The following is a 9609-nucleotide window of genomic DNA, read 5'->3' as shown; positions in this document are numbered from 1 at the left end:
CCACCACCACCACCATCTCTATCACCACCACCACCATCTCCACCACCACCACCATCTCTACCATCACCACCATCATCATCACCCCCATTACCCCACCTCAATCATTGCTACCATCATCATGATCTTCATGCTATCGTCATTGCCCAGATGACCAACACCACCATAGTGACCATCTATAGAGCCAAGTTCCGAATGGTCTCTCAGATTCTGACAGTCTGAATCCTAGCTCTCAAAGGGAGACTTTAGTGGTGAAAGTATTGATTCACCCTGGGCCCTTGGTGGGAAACTTTACATAAGTGTCTCTAGTGGAGAGAGGGACCTCCCTCGCTTTGCTAGGGGGTTTCTAAATGGCTCTTGCCTTCTTTGAGCTTTGCCATTCTCTCTCTACTGTGAGCACTTTCTCATAGCTGGCAGGAGCAGCATACTGGGGATCCGGGATGCTAGTACCATGGGAACGCATTCCTACTGTATTTCGCCCCCCTCTTCGGCGATTTCTTTCCTGTGTGTAGTGACTTTACCTCGGAGAGTCAGTCTGGTTTGGGGAGATGAGTCTTTGGCAGAAGATCATGTCTGCTCTGGAACTCCTAAAATCCCCAGCTCCATCCCACTCAAACCACACGCTGCAGGTTGGCATGCACCAACCTCGTCGACTGTCAAGTCCTTTATCTCCATCAAAACATTTGAATCAAAGGGTGGGCTATAGATCATGGAATCAGAGCAGCCCCTAGTGTGGGCATTCTTATTGCCACCTTAGACTCGTTCCTTCTGTCATTAGGAAAATGTGGTGGTCATGTCTTCAGTTTGCAGACAGGACATGGAAACACTAAATGCCATTCCCAAGGTTGTGTGGGGCTGGCCCAGGCTCCCTGAAACCTGTCAGATGTGCTTGTTTAAACACACCACCCTCCCCTTCAGGCACTCCTGGGTTTTTTTAGCCTTGTTTTTCCTGTTGTCTTCTGAGCCTGAACTGCAGACTTCAGCAGCAAGGTGGATGATCCTGGAAGCCACAGGGAGATGCACAGGTACCTGCGAAGATCAGGGGTTGTTAAAGCTCATTTGACAATATTAGCATAAGTGGCCCCCCCGTATGCAGTCTGACAGAATCCTGGTTCCTCTACTCCGGCCTCCTCCTTCCCCTGCTGCAGCCATCCAATAACTTCCCCTGTTCTGTCTGGGTTAGTGGCCGCCCTTCCCCTCTGCTTGCGTCCTGGTGCTGTCCGTGGTACTGACTGCCAATCCGGATCGTTCTAGGGCGCCCAGCCTCCCCTCCTGGCCTCCCACCTCTCCTCCTGCAGGCGACGCGGCACAATGCATCGCGGTGGGAGGCAAGCTGGGCTCCCCTGCGCCGGGAAGCGGCTACCCCTCCCTCTGGATCACACAGGGTTTTTGCAGTAGGTGACAGCAGGATCGGGCACGAAGGAAGCAATTGATTCGTCTATTGCCTGCATCCCAGAGTTGCCTGTCCAGAGAGCTAGAGAGAAAAGAGAAGAGGGGAGAGAAAGAGAGACTTACAAAACCTTGGATCCATGTGGAGTAGTCTGAGTGATTCACTGCCCAGTGCTGCAGACTCCAGATGTACTTAGTTTTTGCCTCTGACAGGGGTATTTCGTTTTTGTCTTGCTTCTTTTAATTCTTTAAATTTTGTTATTTTGCATGATTTAGGGGCATACATTTGTGTTGGTGCCTCGGTTTTATTTTGGGGGAACTGGGAGAGTCAGATGCACAATTTTCTTTCAGGCATATCTGCTGGTCTTTCACGCCAAATCGCTGGGACTTAAAACCTCCCCCCGGCAGGGAGTTGGCAAGAATTTGGTTCACGCATTCTGCTGCAACCCTTTACTGTCCTGGTGAGTGACATTCTTCATGGTGGTCCCACAAACGGACTAGGAGATCTCAGGACCCTAAGTGAGATGTGCGTGCATGAGCCAGGGAAAGGGAATCAGGGAGGGGAGGGCTGTTGAGAACTGAGCACAGTTCTTTGCCTGCATTCTGTAGGCTTTTATCAGCAACACTCTGGAGACAAATGGGATTTTAATTCAGTGTCCAGGGAGGAGGCAAGTGTGTGCCTGTTCAGGCAACGATGTGAGCAAGAGAGTGGCTCCTACCTAGCTTGTTCTCTTTGCAGCAGAAGCTGAGGAAAGTGACTAGCAGCTCTTGAATGAGTTAACCCTTCACAGGCCGGTACAGCACAGGGGCCTCTAAGTGTTTGGATTTGATGGGTGGGCATCTTGGCCCTGGTTGGGAGAGTCACCTGAGCCTGGAAGGTTAACCCTTGCCTGGGCATCCTGGGCTAGCATTTGCCTAGGATAGAGCTCAGACTGGGCTCTCTGCCAGGGCCGGCTGAGTAATTGAATTGTGGTGGGTTCTGCAAACTCAGCTGTCCTGAGATAGGAGAGCCGGGATCCATGAAAGCGCCACCTTTTTTTCTCTTGGCATGAATGGTCAAGCAGTCAGCTGCCTGCCGAGCTGGGGATGCTCTATTTTACAGGTGGTGTCACCTGTAAGAGACTGGATGGGGGGTATGTATGTGGCTGTGACACAGGACTCTGTCATCATCTCACCATTGAGAAGGGGAGCATGACATTTCAATCCCAGGTCCCCAATTCCAGGACAAGGTGTATCCCCTATAGCAGTTTCTTTCTTTGACATCCTAATGGGGGTAACCCCATACCAACCTGTTAGTGAGTGAGAAGCAGAGGTCCCTCACCACTTAAATCCAAAGCTCATGTTTAATTTTAAAATGCTTAATCTGTGATCTGTGGGAGAGGTTTCTACTCTGCTTTCCGCTTTCATTACTTCCTACCTTTTGGGGGAAATGAAAGTCTTTATTTTTAGCACTGCGATCCACTTCAGCTGTCTCTATCAACTGGAATCTCTTCAGGAAGTTGAACTTGAGAGGTAGGAAGGAGACATGGTTAGCCCCAGGAACTGGTAAGCTGGAAATGTCAAGAGGGTCACCCAGCCCTGGCCCCAGAGCCATGATGGGCTGGGGAGCTCAGGGTATGAATCTATGTGAGCAGGACACAGGAGGAGAGTACCAGCCGTTAGCACCAAGGAGAGGGTCCTCCGAAACCTGGTTGCCAATCTGGGTGACCTTGAGGAGTCTGCCTCCCTGGGAAGCCATACATATGAATAGAAAGTGAAGAAATCTGGCTTGCTTAAATGAGATGCTGCAGGCTTGGCCATGGGCAATACTTTGAATACAGGACTTTCATGTTCTTTGGTTGGAATGGACTGTGGCTGGATATTGGAGTGGTGGGGTGGTATTGAGGTTCACTGTTGCAATGAGAGTGAGTCCTTCAACTACTGGGCTGTGGGGAGGCTGTGGGGCTTGGAGGATTATCAAGGGAGCCCCGGGGACCCTAGGCAGTGTCACAGATACCATGGGACATTTCCCTAGTGAATTTCAAGTATCCAGCCCTGCAGCACAATACAACAACCCCTTGGACCAGCCCAGGCCTGGGGTATCCAGACACAAAGGCTTCCTGGCCATCCATCTCCTGCTTCCTCGTCTCCCTCAGGGTGGCCAAGAGCCAGGAGCCTGCCTCCTCCCTGTCACATCTGAAGTGGTGCATTGGGGTGCACCAGTGAGAGAACCTTCAGGAAAGATTCTTGGTCTTGGATCATGGCTCTTGAGTCTCGGGGCTCTCTTCCCTTTCTGGGCCTCAGTTTCTCCATCTATGCAATGAGTCAGCTGCTTTGGGTGGCCAGGGCTCCTTCCAGATCCTTAGCTCTTCCTTACAGCTGCTGCTGTGGCAAGGGGTAGCCATACTTTCGGGGAGAGTTACCATTGTTTCTAGTTGATCCCACTTTTGGGGGGGACCCAGAGAAGGAAAGTACCTTGTCTAAAACCACACAGCTAGTCATGGCAGAGCCCTCTTGGAACCCACCTTCATGGATATCAAGGCATTCTCTTACCCCTACATCTTGGTAGCCCTCACTTCCCACCCCTAGCCTGGGGAGTAGAAGGGATGGATGCCCTCCAAACCTGTCCTGAGTTGGAAAGCTGAGCCCTGGAGACAGATAAGGTTAATCCTTGTATATGGGGCTTCTCCTATGCTGTCAGCATGGAGGAGAGGGGGTCCCAGTGGCTCCTGGTGCCCTGTTACCTCAGCCACTGTGTCTGATATGTGTTTGGGATGGGTGGCTGCTGAGGGCATGGCTTGTAGGACATGGGCTTATATAGGACACGAGAGTCTTTATTAACTAACGCCTTTCCTTTCCTGTATCACTCACAGACCACAGCTTTATGTCAGTCCCCCCCACCCCCCATACCCAGCCAGCATATGGTGCTGCCTTTTCTTGCAGGGGGCTGGGGATAGGGTGGTCCTATAGGCAGACAAGCTGGAGTTGAGGTAGTAGGGTTTATTTCTGTTAAGAGCTGTGGCTGAACCTGGATAAAAATAAACCCCAGGACCCAGTAGTGGTGGGCTGGAGCTGAGGCATCTGAATTATTCAGCTGCCACCCAGGCTGGAGAGGCTTATGTGTTTAGGGGAGGAGGAGGAGGGGAAGGGACAGAGGAGGGGGAGGGGGGACACTACACTGCAGATACAGTCCTTTCTTCCTATCACCCGCCCCGCCTTCCAGTCTAGGAACTACAGTGTGGTCACTGGAACTGTGTGATTTCCGTCAGGTCCTTAACCTCTCTGAGGCTAAGTGCCTCCTGTTAGGTGTATGACAGTGAAACACCTTTGTCATTAAGACCACAGGCTAGACCACAGGCCCTGGAGGCAGGTCAGCTTAGATCTTGGTTCTAGCACTTCCTGTGTGTGTGGTTGCATGGCCCCCGGACTTCACTTACCTGTCACATCCTTCGTGGCAGTGGTGACAGTATTAGGACATTTTAAGAGTTAATGCATGCCAGCTGCCTAGCTTTGAGGCTGACAAGGACTAAGCAGCAGGAAATGACCCTGTCTTGGGGGCTGGGGGGGTGATACTAGCTAGCATCAGTAACAGCAACACTGCTCACACTGAGGCAGGGCTGGGTGAAGGGAAACCAAGAAGGACCCCTCAGTCAAAGACACAGCTATGAGTCCCAGGAGGGAGCAGATGGGCTTGCTAGGGGCAGGGGATTCTGAGGCCTCAGTTTCCCATCTGTGAAGTGGGCACAATGGCCTTCTTCCTCCAGGCTTTAGACATTCCAAGCAAGTCCCAGTTCATCCTTCAGGGTAGCCCCAGGGGGGGTTAAAGAATATCTGCTACCTACAAGGTCTAAGGCTCCCTTGGCTCCATGTACCCCAGAGATTTTGCTGAGTCATCTCATCCTCCAAGCTCAGGGCTGGGCTTTTGATGTTCTTCCTGCTAGGAGTCCTTTTACCTGGCCTGGTATTCCTTCCTCAGGGACCTAAGATACTCCATGGTGAGACCCTTAAGGGCTAGGCTGTTTAAGGTGTCAGGGTGAACACAGCAGGTGCTTATCACCGAATGAATGAATGAATGAACGAATGAATGAGCTGATCGATAAAATGTTAATTGATTGACTAATGGATGGGTGAGTCTAAGAGTGGCCTTTAGTCAATGTATGTATGCAGTAAGTGCTCCATTAGTGTCTGCTGAGTGTGATGTCATTGATGAAGTTGGAGGGATTTTGTTCTCATCTCAGATCCATTGCAGGCAGATCCCTCTTCTCTTGCTGGAAGCTCACTGCTGCTGATTAATTTTATTGTGTACCTGTGGTGTACCCAGCACCAGGTCTCTGAGGACTAGCTGATTAATTTTATTGTGTACCTGTGGTGTACCCAGCACCAGGTCTCTGAGAACTAGCTGATTAATTTTATTGTGTACCTGTGGTGTACCCAGCACCAGGTCTCTGAGGACTAGGACAATACCGCATTTCCTTTAGGATCTTGAGTAAGGTACAGTTTGGGTTGGATGAGAGTGCAGAAGGGGTTCCCTGCCCTGCCCGCTTGAAGCATCGAGCACAGGGATACCTCAAATTCTCTGCTGAAGTTTAGCCCTTTGCTCCCAAAGCATTGACCAAGAGGCGGATGCTCTGGGGTCAGTGCAGCTGGATGAGTCATTCACATGAGCCTTCCTACCTGGGAGGCAGGCTTGGGGTTGGCAGCAGAGGAGGAGTTTGCATCCAGGTCTTTGAAGGCAGCAGAGACTGGGAAAGGTCAAAGATGCTGGGTGTGTCCTGCTGGGTGGCCTAAGAGGGTGGGAGGGTGGTAGGTACTAAACTTCCCTTGCTGCATCCTGGAGGCTGAGAAGCCTGGATGGATGCTTGGTTCACTCTGTGATTCATAGTCCCCTCGTAAAGTGTTATAAGGTGTTTCTTGACCCCCAAACTCTTAAATGTGGCCACCTGTGTCTTCACACACCACAGGGCTCTAAAGACATTTTTAAGAGTACAGAGAGAGAGTACTTGGGTAGATGAAACTTCTGACACTTCTGGTGCGGAATGGGACTTGGTGTTCTCCCTGAGGCCTGGCCTCTGTACCCAAGAGGCTGAGCAGGACTTGAATCTGGAGGAGGCTCCCCCCTACCACCACCATTTGCTTTCTCGTTCTTGTCCCCATCCCTGCTAACCTTGGGGGAGTCTGGGTTCTAACATGGCACCAGGCCACTGCCTGCAATGTCACCACAGTTTCCTTGAAGCCATTGTCCTGCCGTCATTAGCTTTAATGACATAATGCAGGCTTGAAACCTCATTGCACTGGAGCCGTGGCCGACTGTGCCTCAGTGAATCAGCCAGAGAGCAGGAGATGGGGCCTCAGGAAGCTGGGGTGTGCCCGTCCCCCACAGTTAACCACTGACAGGGTTCCTCTTGTGGCATCAAGCCATGTCTGTTTTATGAAGAGTGAGCAACGGAAGGAGGAACTCTCTTCTGCCTCAGCTCCCACCTGGCGCTTCCAGATGCCTGGTCCTTTCCCTTTTTCCCCTTCATTGCGTCTCCACAGTGACAGGCAGAGACTTGTGAATGAAGCCACTTTCAGCAGTACACGCCTTACATAAGTGGCTTTTCTGTGCCAGCCGCTGATGGCAGGTGGCGGGTGTTTGGGGGCCATTTGGAGCAGAGATGCCCTGAAGTTAGTTAGGAGGCAATTCAGGGCAGCCACAGGAAGTACCCGTGTGTCTAGCTCTGGCCATGACCAGCATCCCTGCCCCCTCTTGAGCTGTCCATCCTTCCTGTACCACTGTGGTATGGTTTGGAGTGTCTGCCTCTGTCTGTCTGTCTGTCTGTCTGTCTGTCTGTCTGTCTGCCCTTTAGCCCATCTTCTTTCCTTCCTTTACTTCATAGATTGATTTCCCCTGCCTTGTCCGCCCCCAACCCCCACATCTTTCTCCCCTCTCTTACCTCTTTCCTCTAGCCCCCTCCCCGACCCAGTACCGGACTCCAGTATCTTCTGCTGTAGATACACAGCCATGATTGTGAAGTTTCTGGGCCTCAACCAACCCGGCTTGCCTGGGGTTTTCAATGCTCAGATCAACACGCAGACCAGCTTTGGCAAGCCATACCTGCCTAAACCTCTGTGGGGCTTCCCAGAGGTCTGAGTCTCTGTGGTCTCAGTGAGCTGCCCTCTTACTGACGGGGGCATTCTGGGCTTCCAAAGCTGTCCCCAGCCTTGGCATCCTGTTACTTAGGTGGGCAGAGCACAGTGGCCCATCTAAGAGTGTGGGCTGACTCCCTCCACCATCCAGCCACTACATCATTCTATCATCGGTCACCAGAGGGAACAGGGCACTGTTGGAGATTCCACACGAGGTGCTCTAGGTCAGATTTCCCTGTGAGACTCTCAGACAATCTGGGGATCCACGACGCTAGGATGGGCCTCAGTCTTATGTGTCTGAAATGTTCCCACATGGCACTGAGGCAGCTGATCTGGGACCCACACTTCGATGGTCACAGTTGTTTACAGAGTTGGATCTGTTCCCATACCACTTGGGGGTCCAAGTGTGGGTGGTGTGTCCTCTTAAGACCATTCTAGGCACGAAGGACCATAGCAGCTGGTGAAATGCAGCACCCTCTCCCCAGTACCGCAACAGCGGGTCTATGAAACACTGAAGACAAAGGACAAAGAGGTGCTTACAAAGTATCCAGAGAGATCCAGCTCAGTGCTGGGAAGGAGCTGGGTGGAGAACATGGTGGCGGCTTCCCTAGGGAGCTCTAGAGACAGCCCCATGGAGGAATGGCAGGGAAATGTCTACCTTGCTGGGGCAGGGGAAGACAGCAGTACTTTAAACAGGACCCACTTATGACACTAGCAACGATTGCTGTTCTGGTCACTCCATGGAGATGAAGAGTAATATGGAAGCTGGGGGACCATGAGCAGAGCCATGCTGGAGCTGGGTCAGGCGGAGGCAGGGGAGCCGGGGGTGGGTATATCTTGCAGCTGTGTGGAGGGGATCAGAGTCCATTCCAGGGACAACTGTCCTTGGTAGATGTCCAGTGGCTGTGATCTTGGGGATTTTGGCTCTGGGGGAGAATGGCCTCTCTGTGTGTAGGCGCCAGTAGGATATACTAAGACCAGTAATGTGCCAAGTGAGAGACTGTCGACTGTCTGAGGGCTGCAGGTGCCCACTGCGTGCGGTAAAGGCATGGTTCCCTCTCTGTAGAAGATGCAGTGGCTGGGAGCGGCCATGTTCATCAATCACTGGATAAAGGGCAGGGTAGCTTGATAGAGGTGGTGAGGCTCCTGGAGGTGGCGATGCCCTGTGAGGCCTGGTGTGTCCCATTAAGTCATCTCAGAAATCTGATGGTGAAGACACAGGGCACAGACCTTGGGACCTTTCATCTCACTCTGGGTCTGCCTGTGGCCCCCAGAGTGGGCTAGCCCAGTTTTCAAGGGGACTAGCAACTAAGGCTAAAAGTAAAACCAGAGGCCAGCCAGGAGAGAGAGACAGACCAGCAGGTCCTGCATCAGACTTGCCTGGCTAAGGGGACCATTGCCGTCTCCTTCCACCTAACTATATGGTGTGTGTGTGTGTGTGTGTGTGTGTGTGTGTGTTAGGGTTCTCTAGGGGAACAGAACTGAGAGAATAAACACACACACACACACACACACACACACACACACGGCGGGGAGGGGGCATTTATTAGAATGGCTGACAGGTTATGGTTAAGCTAGTCCAACAATAGCTGTTTACCAACTAAAAGTCCAAGAATCCAGCATCAAGCTAGTCCATGAGGCTGAATGTTTCAGCCGATCTCCAGTGAACTCCAGATTCCAAAATCCTAAAGACGTAGGCTCTAACGCCAGTGTGAAGGCATGCTTGTCTGTGAGGGCAAGCAGGCCAAGGGGGCAAATGTCCTTCTTTTGTGTCTTTCTATTGGCTGCCAGCAGAAGGTATGGCCCAGATTGAAGGTGGTTCTTCCTACTTCACAGATCCAGATTAGAAGTGTTTTTTCCCATTTCAAGTGATTTATTTAAGAAAGAAAATCCCTCACAGGTATGCCCAGCCATTTGGGTTTCAGTTAAGTCCAGATGCAGCCGTGTTGACAACCAGGAGTGGCCACCTGTGTTCATCCATCCAGAACACCTGGGCTTTGTCATAGCCACCTGTGTTCATCCATCCAGGATGCCTGGGCTTTGTCATAGTCACCTGTGTTCATCCATCCAGGATGCCTGGGCTTTGTCATAGCCACCTGTGTTCATCCATCCAGGATG

The 9609-nt window shown here is 51.7% G+C and overlaps 1 protein-coding gene across 4 annotated transcripts in view; it reads left to right on the top strand.

The window, feature by feature from the left end:
• The first annotated feature begins 1282 nt into the window (after positions 1–1282).
• The window catches only part of Rph3a (rabphilin 3A), a 70808-nt gene continuing 62481 nt past the window's right edge, over positions 1283–9609 (top strand). For 3 of the 4 annotated variants that reach the window (XM_031337703.1, XM_031337704.1, XM_031337701.1), the window contains exons 1-2: positions 1283–1601; positions 1738–1847. The gene's annotated coding sequence lies outside the window, so the exon portion shown is untranslated. The remainder of the gene's footprint in view (positions 1602–1737; positions 1848–9609) is intronic. The other variant, XM_031337702.1, reaches the window with a different exon arrangement.

This window comes from Mastomys coucha, unplaced genomic scaffold, assembly GCF_008632895.1.
Source record: "Mastomys coucha isolate ucsf_1 unplaced genomic scaffold, UCSF_Mcou_1 pScaffold22, whole genome shotgun sequence".
Taxonomy (NCBI): Eukaryota; Metazoa; Chordata; class Mammalia; order Rodentia; family Muridae; genus Mastomys; species Mastomys coucha.
Note: the sequence above shows the minus strand (reverse complement) of the source record. Positions and strands in the feature narration are given on the sequence as shown.